General features: G+C 37.8%; 1 pseudogene; it reads right to left on the bottom strand.

Moving 5' to 3' along the window:
- LOC113165506 overlaps positions 1-14,581 on the bottom strand; it is a 56,979-nt pseudogene that overhangs the window by 15,697 nt on the left and 26,701 nt on the right.

Genomic DNA, 14,581 nt, shown 5'->3' on the forward strand with positions numbered 1-14,581 from the left:
TTGTCATTTGTCGTTATATAAATAAAACTGAAATGAACTGAAAATAACAGTTTGCTCCGAGTGATGTTGTACTGCCTTCTACTTTTCATTTTGAAAACATTACATCACTTCATATTGACATTAAACTAGATAAAGATAGTGAATCATACAAACCCTGAATAGCAATCTGGAATAAAGGGCTACCATTGAATGTGCAGCTTTTGTGTCACATGAGTAGTGAAGGCTGCAGGTTGACTCACCGTTCCTGAGTTTTGGTACTTTTTCTTCTTCTTTCCCTTTTTCTTTGGATTTAGCACCTGTTGAGAAAACACAAAACTGAATCCACAGCTGTAGAGATAAATCCTGACTCATGTCTTCAAAATTAAACAGATTTTCTTTTTAAATACATTTTTCCTTGTTATATTATTTTATCTAACTAGCCATCGGAGTCTGCTACCAAAAATGGCAGACTGTTATTAAATCATAAGAAACTGAGCACAGCAAAAATAGACAGAAGTCTTCTGAAGAACTGGTAATAGCAATATTATAGCAGGTAATAACATTTACTGTAGAATATGATATACAGTGTATTAACTAGGGCATAGCATCACCTCATATTGGCATTAAACTGTTACATTATCAGTCACACTCACAGACGTATTCCTCCTTGTTAATGTTTGCACTGCAAGTGTAATGACTTAAATTGAAATACAGAGCAGTAAGCCCTTCAAATCAATAAAGGTGATGACTAAGCAGGAGCTGGTAATGTGTCCCAGTATGGAGAAACAACACTTAAGTGGGAAACAACCAGCTCACCTTGAGGAAGGCTCTAGAGAATGTGGGCTGTGCTCAGACTCTGATAAAATAACATCAGTACATGTGTCTACATTATAAATGATCCTAACAGGTTAATGTAAATGTGTCCTACCAGCCACAGATTAGTCTGTGGCCAACCTTGATGCACTATATGTATTTATCCAGCTTCAGTGTTAGTAGTTAGTAGTAGAAGTTGATGTGTTGTTTGTGTAATGATGGAGAATCACAGGGTGCATTTCACAACGGGAGAAAACAGAGAAGTTATGTTCTCATTACTGTGAAAAACAGCTTTCTGCTGCGCCTCCTCTGTTCTGTTGAACGCTTTAGATGTTTTTTCTGATGTTGATCCAGTGCTTACATACTGCACTGTGTGGGATCTACTATGCATTAGGGCTAACTACAAATTTAAAAACTTAAAAACTTAAATACCAGCTTTGCTGAACTTTTTTTGTGCAGCCAGTCTCTGTACAGCTGTGCTCACAGAGGTTAGAAAGGAGTAGAATTCCCTCTCTCCACGCTCTCAAAGCTCATTTCATTCTTTGTAAAGTCATCATCCATGGTTAACTTTTATACACTGGCTGTCCAAAAACATAGTCGCCAACTGGATATAACTAAGCAAATAGGTATTTGCCTCTTATTGGATAATTATTGCCTGGATTGTTATGTTTTAGCTGCCAACAACTTATTTAACCCTAGCTGATGCAGTGAGTAGCTTCTCATTTCTTAAACAACCATGTCTGAAGACACATCCTGTGGTCGTGGGAAAAGATGTTCATCTGTTTCAGAGGGGTCCAATTATTGACATGAATCAAAGAAAACATCTAAGGAGATTGATGAAACTACTAAAACTGGGTTAAGAACTGTCCAATGGAAGAAGGTCATGTGGTCTGATGAGGAACTCATCAAGGTCTTTTACTCAACTAGAGGCAAAAAGGACAAAGCGGCTGAAAGTCATTTCAACAGTGATTTAAACATGATCTAATGTTCTAACATAAGAGTTGAGCTCAACTTTTATGTTTTTATTCACCGCAATTTGTACAGTTTGTCTCCGATTGTAGATAGAAAGTATTTACTCCCACAAAATAATGAATCCTTTGTGTGTGTGTGTGTGTGTGTGTGTGTGTGTGTGTGTGTGTGTGTGTGTGTGTGTGTGTGTGTGTGTGTGTGAATCACCTCATAGACATGGAACTGTGACTGGCTTCTGCACATTTCTCTGTAGCTGGTGCTGAACTCTCCAATAAAGTCGTGACTGTGAAAACAAACACACAGAATCATAATTCCACACTCTACAAACGCTGTAGATAAGAGCAGTCAGTAAAAATATTGTCTTCACTTCACTGTGCATGCAAATTATCTGTAAGGTCTTCTTCAAAGTACAGGAGAAATGAAGGAGGCTCACTAACAAGCTCCTTGGTTACTGGAGGCGTGGTCATAGCAACCAATTTGATAATTTCATGGAGATAATCAGCCCAGTTGGAATCAGGGCCAGAAATTATTGGGAGCTCTGGGCTAAATGCCCTTGAAATGTCAAAAACTGACTAGGAAATTAACAGTAAAGAAGCAGAATGTGCCCCTGAATCCTGGGAATTCACTGGCTTCAAAAGATAAACACTTGATCTTTATTCTCCCACTGACTGTATGATGTTATCTGTCATGAGATCATTCAAGCAGCATTAATAGTTAATGTATATTTAAAGCAGTGGGGAGTGTTGTAACATGGAGGACTGCACTGTGATAAACAAGAGGCTGTGGAAGGTCAAACATTTTGGAGCCTGATGTGTGACTGTAATTATGAAAAATAGGTACATTTGTAATTTGTACATATGCTATAAAGAGAAGAGTATGAACATGACATCAGTATTACAAGGTGAAATTTGTATCTTTAAATCTTAAATGGCGTTTAGGGCAAATACATAATAATTAGAATAATCTGGTTACCATAACAGCTCACAGGTTAATTCATACATGTACTCTTTTCCAAACATGAGAGAGGATCCTCTCACTCAGTTTAACAGTAGCCTTGTTCTCTCACCCTCCATCTCTATCCCAGTCGTATACCTCCACCTTTATGCTCCTGTAGGGAAAGAGAAGAGAAAGGGGAGAACAAGAAAATCCAATTAAAAAAAACAATTAGCACCACTAATCTACTGACATGCGAGTACTTTTGTCATCTGACAACTCAAGATGGTTCTGCGATTGCAGATTAATTAAATTAAATTAGCACTTAACTACTCTAAACAATAAACTTTGGATGATGTGAGGCATCTGTGTGTCTCCATGGTAATAATGTTCTTTGCCCTGCACATTATTCCATCAGATGACTGATGTTACAGTAACATGTATAAATGAACACTGTAGTCGCCAAGAGTATATTTAAATAATATAGTTAAATAAAAAATGCATTGTCAACATTTTATCCCATGTCCCTAAAGTATTTCTAGGTTTATGTCAAATGTGTAAATTACGTATTACCTTTTCTTGTACCTATTAACCAAATCATAAGTAAAGGTCTGTGTGCTGTTTCAGTTTTATTCTACTTAATATTCATTCTATCTCTTGTGTCTACTCAGCACAATGTTATTTTATGAAACAGTATAAACACTGTCAGTGAAAGATTTAATTATCTCCTACTGTACCTGTCATAGTCACCATTACACAGCGCTCTGACAGGAATTTTAAAAGCCTGCCACACTGGATCCAGAGTATTCTTCACCACTTCTGTTTTGTGGCAGATGGTATACCTGCAAGACATACAGCACTGTTAATACATAACTCTACCTAAAGGTAAAAGCAAAACCCTGTGTGCACCTTGAGTCTTTGTTATAAATTGGAGTGTAATCCTAAAAGTAAAGTATTTCAGTATTTCATAAAGCTTGTAACTTCATATGAAATAATAAAAAATAACCACTTCCTGTTTTGTTTTTTTTTTTATGCGGTAACCAGTCTGGCTCTTTGTAGTCACCGCGCGCTGCTGTTATGCCCTGCGGCTGAACATTTAAGCTGCATCAGTAAGTAGCCAGCTGCACAAAGAGAATGTGTTAAGTGCGAGACGCTGAAGTCCACTTGAATAAAAGCATCTGCAGGGCAAAAAAACTGCAAACTACAAACACAGTTTTCACTTAACTCCGTCAAATCCATCCTTTTTCCCTTTATTTACCCGCCGTTAACTTTAGCACTATTATCTCTGCCTATCCTTCATTTTGCTGTTTTTTTGAAACTCATATAGCACCCAGCATTATGTACTTTGTACTTGTCTGTGCTAGAGGATCAACAGACTCTATAGGATGTTAACAAAAAACTAAATCTATTAGTTACACTCCACAATGAAATAAGAGAACTCTGGTCAAGCCTAGGATTTATATTGAAAAGTTAGAAAAGTCAAATAATTCCCTTTAAACTATAGTCAAAGAAAAAAGATGAACTATATTGGACATTCAAACCAGAAGCATGCACGACCATCTAATTTTCTCAGGCATACCAGAACATCCATCTGACAACCCCGAAGCTCTGGTTAAAGATTTAATGAAAACACAACTCAAACTACCATCGTATGCGGTTAACCAAATCACCTCAAACAAAACACCCCGACTCATCATCGCTAAACTGGAACACTCAAACACAAGAAACTGAAAACGTCGTAAAGCACTCTATTGCATCATGAAACATTACAGACAAAACAATAAACGCGCATATCTGAGGTTATACTCTAAACCCAGACACAACTTCCCATTGTTTCAAGTAGAATATTGTACTACAACCAACCACACACTCTCTAAAACTAGCCTCGTGGAACGTGCGTGGATTCAGAACCGAGACAGAAAGAGGTTTAAAATCATCAGCAGTGAACAAACTCTAAATGAGTTAAACTATCATAAAATGCAATACAAAAGTATTTTAAAGAGAAAAACACAATTCCTCTTTAACAACTAAAATATGAGCAGTTCCAGTATAGTAAAGTACACTAAATATTTAGCAAATCAACTACAACATAGGAAAGAAAAAGCAATTATTCCATCCATATTGAACTCTACAGGTGAAATTATCCAAAAATTTTTAGGAATTCTACAAAGATCTGTACTCCTGTAATCATAATGGAAATCAATCAGATACAGACACAACCTCAAATTACTAACACTATCCAAAGAACATACAAACAGATTAGATGCACCCCTTACCCAAGTAGAACTTCATAAAGCACTCAATAAAATGTCCAATAACGAATCACCTAGACCTGACGCATTCCCAGCTGAATTCTTCTGCCAAATTTAATCACCATTATTTCACAGAGTAATTACAGAAATTAAAGATACCTTAATAATACCTACACACAGCTGTTATGACACTTACTAAAACCCAACAAAGATGCGACACAGCCTTCCAGTTACCGCCCCTCTAAAAACATTATATACCTGAAAATCCTGCCACAGATAAAACTACCTGTTTTTAATGCTTCCCACAACCACAACGGACAACTGGTTTAAATCATTGGACTCACTAACATCTCACTTCTACTGGAAAAACAAAAAACCTAGTATTTCACTGTCAACACTACAAAGGAAAAAATCACAAGGCGGCCTTGAAGCACCCGACTTCCAACACTACTTCCTAGCAACACAATTACAATAATTAGTTAAATGGATGCAAAAAGATAACAACAGAAAAACAGTAAAGCAGAAAACCAGTTAACTTCCCTCTGGTCAGCTGTGACAGAGCCACCACCATCCTAAGCTGTAGAATCTTAACATCTCCATCTTTATGTTTGCTTGGAAGCATCATCAAAGCTGCCCATCTGCCACCCAATACCATGATGCAAACACACACACTGTACACACACACACTGTACATATGTCCTGTTTTCCATTGACAGTAAAAAAAAGACTCTCAACATGATGTCTGTACCACATAGAAGCTGCATGTCAACTTACGATCCATCTTCATTACTGCGGTAAAAGACAAGAAAAGGATCAGATTTTCCAAAGAAGTCTTTCTTATCCAGCTTGTTGCCACAAAACTGCAGCATCACTGATTCCTAAGAAGAAAACATACAGAAAGGGAATGAAATATTTACGTTGTACAGTCTCAGTGAGACACAATATGACCCGCTGCTACTAGAACAAGTAATCATGTTAACGAAAAGGATGGCGAAGAGTGATTCACCACCTCTCTGTGCCACGTTTGACAGTTTAAACCTTGGATACTGTTGTTTAATCATCGTAAATACATTCTGCTTCTACATAAGTGACAGATACATTTGAAAAATAATCAAAACCAAACAAAATCAATTTGGTCCGCCACATTTCAGTGTGATCACCTAAATGTAGACGGATAGACAGGATTATTAACCCCCCTAAGGGGAACTTGCCTGGTCACCACTGCACAATAACAGGACAGCTGACAAATAACATATGACATAATAAACCATAACGGCACCAACAACATAAAGGACACAGTGAGATTCAGGGGTTGGTCTCACCTCTTCTTCTCAATTCATATATTTAAACCAAACAATTTATTTATTAAAAGAGCAGCTAAGGTACATGTCAGACAAGACCTTAACGTTACAAGAACAACAACACCAGGAAATATCACATATATTTCATAGATTGTACAGCTGTAGGCACAAAAGAGGCTCTGATACCTCCTGTGGATCTTCCCAGGTTGATCACTCATTACATTTTTTAGATAGTTAAAAACACAAACCACAGGATTATTATCAAAGTGAAGTATAGTCTGTATTCTCCCCGTGATTCTATGCTCAAAAAGAGTCTATAATAAACCACAACTTAAATTAACTAGTTAATCCTGTAGTTAATCCAACAGCACTGGCAGTACTGAGGTAATATCTTCATAATAAAAAGGTAACTAGGGGGTTATATATTAGTAATACCAGGAGTGGGGAGGTAATATTTTGTTAATGACAATGTAAACCAGGTATTACATTGGGAATAAAAAAGAAAAGTAATAAAGTGCCTATTTAAAATGACTCTACTAACATATTTCTTCTCCATTATACTATTATTGAACTAAAACACTCTCTATTACCTTGTTATTCCTTAAATATTAACCAACTGTTATTCCATTATTGCCAAGCTGTAGAAGTAGAATGCCACCAAACCTTTTACTGATCTCTTAGGACTAATTTTCCTCAGTAAAAACAGAACAGACTTTACTTGTTCAAAACAGCATGAATACTGTCTGAATTTAAATTCACATCAACTCCTCTTGACTCAAAATATTTAAAAGAGGAAACAATTTCAATCTGCTCATTACTGAAAAGTTGAGTTGCTAATGGCTATTCCATTCTAATGCATTGTATTTGTACAAACTGTACAGCTCTCAATGAGTTCGGGTATTAAAATGCTAATATTAATATTTGATCTTCACATGCCTCAACACATACCCTAGAATATTTAATTAAGATTCTGAGAATTAAATACTTAAATTACTAATTAACAATCTAGAGGTGTAATCTTCATAAAAGGTTTGTTAATTACGACTTTTTTTCAGCTTTTTATTAATGTCTATTGAATGTCTTTGGAAAGTGCCCAGAAAGATGGTTTCATTTAGCTGCAGTGTGTAGTTGAGATGAACTGAAAAATCTAACACAATAGTTTTCTCTCCTCTGTCTTGTCATATTTTGGAAAATGACCTTCGATTTTGAAGGAATAACATCAAATTGTGGTATTTACTGTCTTTTGTTATTATAGCCTCTGACAAAACATTGTGCTGTAGCTTTGCTAGAAACATCTTGATGTAAAGTTGTTGTTGTAGGTGGCCAAAATAGGGGTCCAGTGTGTGCTTTTCCAAAAACACCAGTTTTAGTAGTGTCAAAATGTTTGAGGTGTTTTTTCCTTTGTTAGTCAAGTTTAGAACAAAGTTCAGTGTCAAATTATTTTTATTATCTTACTTATTTAGCAAACAAAAACAAAAACAACCTTTGTTGTGAAAGGTTACTATAGATATGTTAAAAATGTGTCTAGATAAAACTCTGTCGACATAATTTGTTAAATTAAAGAACATACTGACTGTGATGGTCTTTGATGCTTCTTATGGCTTTCAGCAGTACTGCAATATTTTTAGAAAACACACTTATGATAATAAACAGTTATTTCTCTAACTGAAGTAAAATATCCGGTATCATAGCAACACCAGGTTCGTACAAATAATATCTTTGCCATATTCTTAAAGCAATATCAGTAGTATAGTGTTGAGACAACTGGTACATTATACTGTGTATATACTGTACACTCACTGTCCACTTTATTAGGTACACCTGTACTCGCAATACAACATACTATTTTTTGTACTACATAGATTTATTGTGTTCAGCTGCTGTGAAACCTGGGTTGATAGAAGAATAATAAGTTGTTGTTTTTTTAAGTTAATTAGAGCATTTAGACTTTTTAAAAGTGTGGAAATTATAGAAAACAGAAAATGAGAAAACACCAGTCTCTTACCCTGCAGTTGCTCAACTCTTCGGCTCTCACTATGATGGTCCCACATTTCTTGCTTGGGATCCCACTAGAAAAAACAAAATATTTGCAATAAAATGCTTTCAACAGTTGGTTTGTGACAGTCAGATGTATGGTTTGAAATAGCTGACAGGAAAATGTAATGTATAATGTAATGTAACTAATTAAAAATACTGTATGCTGTATTATCCTGCACCTACTGTTTTATGTCTGTGCTCCATGTAAGATGTATTTTAAAATCTGAACGGTGTCACTTTTTAATTATACAAATAGTTAAAACCTTTAAAAGGTGTTTTTTGTTTAATATTTATAACATTTCCAGTCTAATGTTTGTTTATATCCTGAGTTATAATATTCAACCAGTAAGGCTAACGGAGGCTGACCACTAAAAATAGACCAAATGAGTGCCACTGACCCCAGGCCTGATTTAGAATGAGGAAGGTCAAAGATAATTTCATTTGGCTAAGTAGTGTCCAGTGCAGAAAGAGCCTACAATACCGCATGTGGAGACACTGATGGTAAATTAAAGCAAAGCTTTGAAACGCCCTCACTGTCACCTGAGACACACCGCCGCCCTTTGATGCACAGGGAAGCACTGAGTGAAATTAATTCACTGTATGAGCAGAGAGACTGCTCAGTAAGGGGGCAGATGGGAAATGGCAGAGAGAGACTGACAGAGAGAAAAAACAAGAAAGAGATGGACAGAACCACGGAGGAAAACAAGAAAGAGCTGCAAGGATAGAGAAGAGGACGAGGGGTTGTTGAGTGAAGAGAGCGTGAGCCTGGAAACATCCATGTTTTTACTTGTTATGATCTGCATTTTTAACTGCATCTGTATTTTCATTCATTTATTACCTGGTTATTTATGTTTGTTATTTCGGATGTGAACACACAATGTTAACCTGTTCATCTTTGTGTATTTTATGCAGAGGCAGTGTCAATTTTCCAGTGTCAGGCATCTAACAACACAACACTACTCCACTCCACATTCACTGTTTGGATCACCACATCCCTCTTTATATACCTTGACTACCTGATTTATGGTACTGTTCCAAAATACTTTAGGTATTCAGCATCTTAGCCTTAACACAGTAACACAGAGAGGTGTCTGATAAAACACCAGTTCAACCATAGACATACAGACTGAGTGAGTCTGTATGTCCTGCAACAGATGATAGGACCCCCACAGCACAGTGACCTCATCACATCACACCAAAGACCGACTGATTATCTGATTACTTTCAGCAATTTCAATGAAGGTAATGAATGAATAGAACATATTCATGGAATCATCTTCTGTTGGCTCAATGGGTGAAGCATCGGCCTAGGATGCAGAACGTTCCTGGTGTGTCCTTGAGCAACTGAGACACTCCTTGCTAGCTCCTCGGGCGCTGTATGTGGCTGCCCATAGGGGGATGGGTTAAATGCAGACGACACATCTCATTGTAACATGTAAATATGACAAATAAAGGCTTCTTCTAAAACTTGTATTACTAGTTGTTTGTAGTTAAACATTCAAAAGTGTATATTTCTACACAAATGGTAAGAAAGCCAATAGAGTGTGTTTTACTGTAATTTAAGTTACACGCATAATGTGATATAATCTTATAATGACATTGTTTTGTGTGAGTTTGGCGCATACAGTAGTGTCATCTCAGTTATGCTTCTTGCTCTTTATTTGTGTGATCCGCCTCCACTCAACTGAGCAGAAGTGAGATGCATTAGACTCAAAATTTTTTGTTTTTTGTGTGTGCGTGCTTCACTTGGAGACAGGAGAGTGAGTACACAAACACACTCACGAATACAGTCATATAAACTTAAAAAACACAAACAAGCACTGGAGATGAACATATCTAAAAATATCTTCACATATTAAAATAAAACGGATAAAAATAAAATAATGCAGGTATACACACACAAACACACACACACACACAGATCTGAGACAGTGAATGACTGCAGGCAGAGATGATTATATAACTTGGTGACAGCAACACATTCTTACATCATATTTCTTGTGTGTCATTCTTCAGCAGACCCATTCAGATACAACTGCTCATTGATGCTGCCACACACACACACACACACTGACACAGTCATGGATACATACTTCCATCTCACTTTATTTCTCTTTCATACTGCCTCTATCCCAGACACACACATACACATCGATTTTCAAAAAGTTGTGAAAACACATTTCTGGTTGCTCTCTGCCTCACGAAGAAAATAAAAGCAACAAGTTCTTCTGCAGTTCTGCTCCATGTTGTTTAACTATCTGTAGTTATTAACAGTCTATTATTATTACTTATTTCACTTTTCGTATCTTAGTGTTTGATTAGCATTACATCGCAGCTTCTGGATTGACTGAAAAAAACTAATAGTAACTTTCTGCAGTGAGCAGAGCAGAGATAGTTTAAAACAAGCAGGTGAAATGATGAAGAGCCTTCTTTCTATACTTTCAATACATTATCAGTCAGATAATTCATCCCTACTCCAGATCAGCAGAGAGGGGCCAGTTTTAATTGTGTATAAAACCTGTTGTTGTAGTTGCAGTAGTACTATGCACTTGTATTTCCGGCAGCCATAAAGACAAATAGTGAGCACCCAGTTCTTCTCTTTCAGACTTACAGTTTTAAGATAATTTAATCAATATCAAAGAGTGACTGGAAAGATGGAAAGGGTGAGGGGGGAAGACTTCCTGTGGACTAGAGTAAGCTTCAAAACTAAAACCAACCACACACAGAGCAGCAAATCTGAAATAGTTCATGAGCTCGTTATATTCTTAATCACTTTCTTCTTTCACTACTCAGCAACAGAGAAGGAAATCAGTCATTTATTCATATGATAATGTACTTGATTATTACCTTAGGCCTCAGCTGAGGCTTCAGTTCAGTTTAGGCTTCTTCAGAAAACGAGCTCGGAGCTCACCATTGACATGTTCCCTGTGGGTGAACTGTCCCTTTTCACTATACACTGTTTACCATCTCAACATTTACACTCTGGGCCTGCTGCTGGTTACCGATTCATCTCATTTTGCTGATGGAGACATTATATGTTATCATCAACATCTTGGCTCATTTTCATGCCCCTGCCCTGCTTCACTTCAAAGACAAACCGTGGCAAGTGATCCTAAAATCACATGCTGATTTTCAATTCATAGCACTGAATGTAGCAGACCTAAAATCCAACCATGAGCCTAAATAGCGTTTCGTGACACCTAATGATAGGGATTCCCTCATTAGTGTAATGCAATATTAACACCCCCGCCCCCCCTTTGCTTTCAATTATGAATGTCTAATGAAAATAGAAGAAGAAATATTGTGTGAGTGTGTTTGTTTGTGTGTGCACGTGATACTTACATCAAAGGTTTTTCTAAGCGGCTTCCCAGGGAGCCAACTATTTCACCAAGCGTACAGAAAGCCTGGCCCAGGAAGTCCTACATGTGTGAAAAACAAACAAGCAAACATAAAACAGAAATAATACAGAGGTCGAAAATTGGGATATGGGATGCAGAAAAAAATCGTTAAATCTTTAATGATAATATTTTACCCTAAGCAATAAACCAGAAATTAAATTCCAAAAAAGATCATTTAATTATTCGATTCAGTCTATATAAAAAGTATACTATAATATTCTTGGTTTGGTATGTTACAACAATCAGTTTTTTCACTTTGGGTGTTGAGACATTTTAATCTTATTAACTTCTTATAAACAAAATGACTTTGTTAGTTGCAGCTGTCCTAAGTTAGAAGTTATTACTCAGGCAGTTGAAGCACTGTGATATTTAAATGTCACATTTTTGGCACCAAACGGGTTACCTTCTCGTTTCAATGCAATTTTTGCACATTGCCAAGCGTACAGAACAACTCATATCCTTGCTGATCACTGTTGGGATCACCATAAAAAAAAGGTCAATTTGGGGATGAGAAGCCTTTTAGCCAGCAAAAAGAGCAAAGCAGAGAGAAGGAGTACAAAAAGTCTGTTTAGAACAGGGCTGGACTGATTGTTCATGCACTGATACTGAGGCCTCCCCTACCAGGCCTGACTGTGTATGTATGTGTGCATGAGTTAGCGCGCATGTATGTGTGTGTAAAAGTGCTTGACAGATGAGCCGTGTTGGGTCCAGCGGGCAGAAAGCTGCTCCAAAGATCTTTGCCGGTGCTGAACAAATTTCTCCCCCAGCTGAGGTCTCAAAACAAAAAGAGATGACAAAAATATTCTGGCCTTTCCGTAAGAAGTCTGCTACAAGCTAGCTGCCCCTGTCCAGCGGCGGCTATGCCTCAGAAATCTAAGACTAGAGACTGAGGCGCCTCAGACCACAAAAAGACCACAGCCAAAAAGTCTTTCACTATTTTTTCAGTCTTCCTAATAGGCTTTTGATACAGAACACACAGAGACCACATCTTTATCCACAAAGAAAAAATGAACGAATAATTTGACTTTAGAATCCCAGGTTGGAAATACCTGTTTCTATGTCCACTAAGGTTCTTACTTGAAATCTGGTATAGCAGATAATAGCTTGAGCAGCCCAATAAAGATGAAATGCTGCAAAAAAAATTTAAAAATTATAAAGAAAAACACACTATATATATGCGCTTTTCTAGAAATAGTGCATTTAATAAGAGGATTAAAAGTTTGTAGTGAAATCCTGATGGCTTTCAAGTTGGGAGGGAACACACAGCCAGTTAACTTAATTACTGCCTGCAAACAAAGAAGCTATTTCCGTGCCTGGATTTATACGCTAATCATTGGGTTTAAAATAATTAAGACTAAAATGAGTTTAGAAGCAGGAAATCTGTGTATTTTACCACATTTTTTTAAAAAGGGATTAAAATAAAAAATTGTGCAGTTCTGTCAGGATTACTAAGTAACATTCACTTCATCTAATCGTAAACAGAGTATCCAGGCCTTAATTAGAGTTTACTGTATGCTCTCTCTGCACAGCTTCCCCTGCAGCTATATCTGCACAAGGTATGCAAACCATATGGCACAGCAAAAACATCTGCTGTGATGGGAGTAAGGAGACACCCTCAAACGCTAGCACTGCCATGAGAGGTACTGTACTCATGTGCAAATTTTCCTCCCTCTCTCTTGCATTTCTCTGTTATTTATAGCTATGAAACCGGGATGGACTCTGCCCGGACAACAGAGCCATCACTGTGTGCTCCATCTCCAATCCCACACATCCACAGTGACGACAGGACGCATCCAAGCATCCTCAGCCTTCATGCTGAGAGTGAGTCGCTGCGTTCACATTGCTCAGCGTTCTTAGTAAAAGCCCACGGGCATGCTGGGTTTGCACTGAGGAAAAGAACTCCGCCTGCAGTTGGCAATGAGTATGAAGGTAGATAATAGCAAAGGGGCTGGAGGTGACAATAGAGACCAGGTTATATACAGAACTGGAGTAAGCTGTTGCGGAAACTTCTTCTTCAAATCACTAGGAAGGATATTTTTAGTAGCAGAGGACCAAGAACTGAGCCCTGCAGTACACCTGTGAAGAGGCAGTAAGAGTGTAAGAGAGAGAAACCTGCCCCTGCCAAGATACCTTGAAGGTATGTCCAGACAAGTAGGACTTAAGCCAGGCCAGAGCTGTACCAATGATGCCAAAATCAGAGAGTGCAGACAGGAGGATCTGGTGGTTAATTATGTCAAAGGCTGCAGATAGATCAAGTAAGATTAAGATGAAGCGGCAGCTTTAGCAGCTTGCAGGTATTCAGCGACCTTTAGGAGTGATGTTTGTGTGGAGTGACCACTCTTAAAGCCAGACTAGTTGACATCAAGGAAGTTGTTACTAAAAAGGAAGTCAGTAAGTTCAATTAATTTGAATTCAATTTTGTTTGTAAAGCACCAAATCACAACAGAAGTCATCTCAAGGCGCTTTACAGTGTAAGGTTTAACCTGTTCAACCTTAGTACCCCCTGTATTGGGGGCAGCTGAGCTGCCTGCAACAAAGACCTGCTTAAATGAGGTGGGAAAGGTGCCTGTCGTGAGAGATGTGTTAATGATCTGTGTAATGGCTGGGATTAGGGTGTGCGCAGTTGTATGAAGGAGAGTGGAGGGGATGGGATCTAGAGAGTAGGTGGTAGGATGTTTTGAGACGAGGAGGGTGGATGCGTCGTTCTCGGTCAGAGTGGCAAACGAGGCGAGCAATGTGCTGTTAGATGAGGTTAGTAGGATGTCTTTGTTTGAAGGAGCTAATGGCACCTTATTCGTAAAGAAGGTGGCAAAGTCGTGAGCAGTGAGAGAGGTGGAGGGAGTAGAGGAGTGACTTTAGAGTGGGGAAAAACTTCCTTATATCAGTGGTTTTGCTGAGT

This window comes from Anabas testudineus, chromosome 6, assembly GCF_900324465.2.
Source record: "Anabas testudineus chromosome 6, fAnaTes1.2, whole genome shotgun sequence".
NCBI lineage: Eukaryota > Metazoa > Chordata > Actinopteri > Anabantiformes > Anabantidae > Anabas > Anabas testudineus.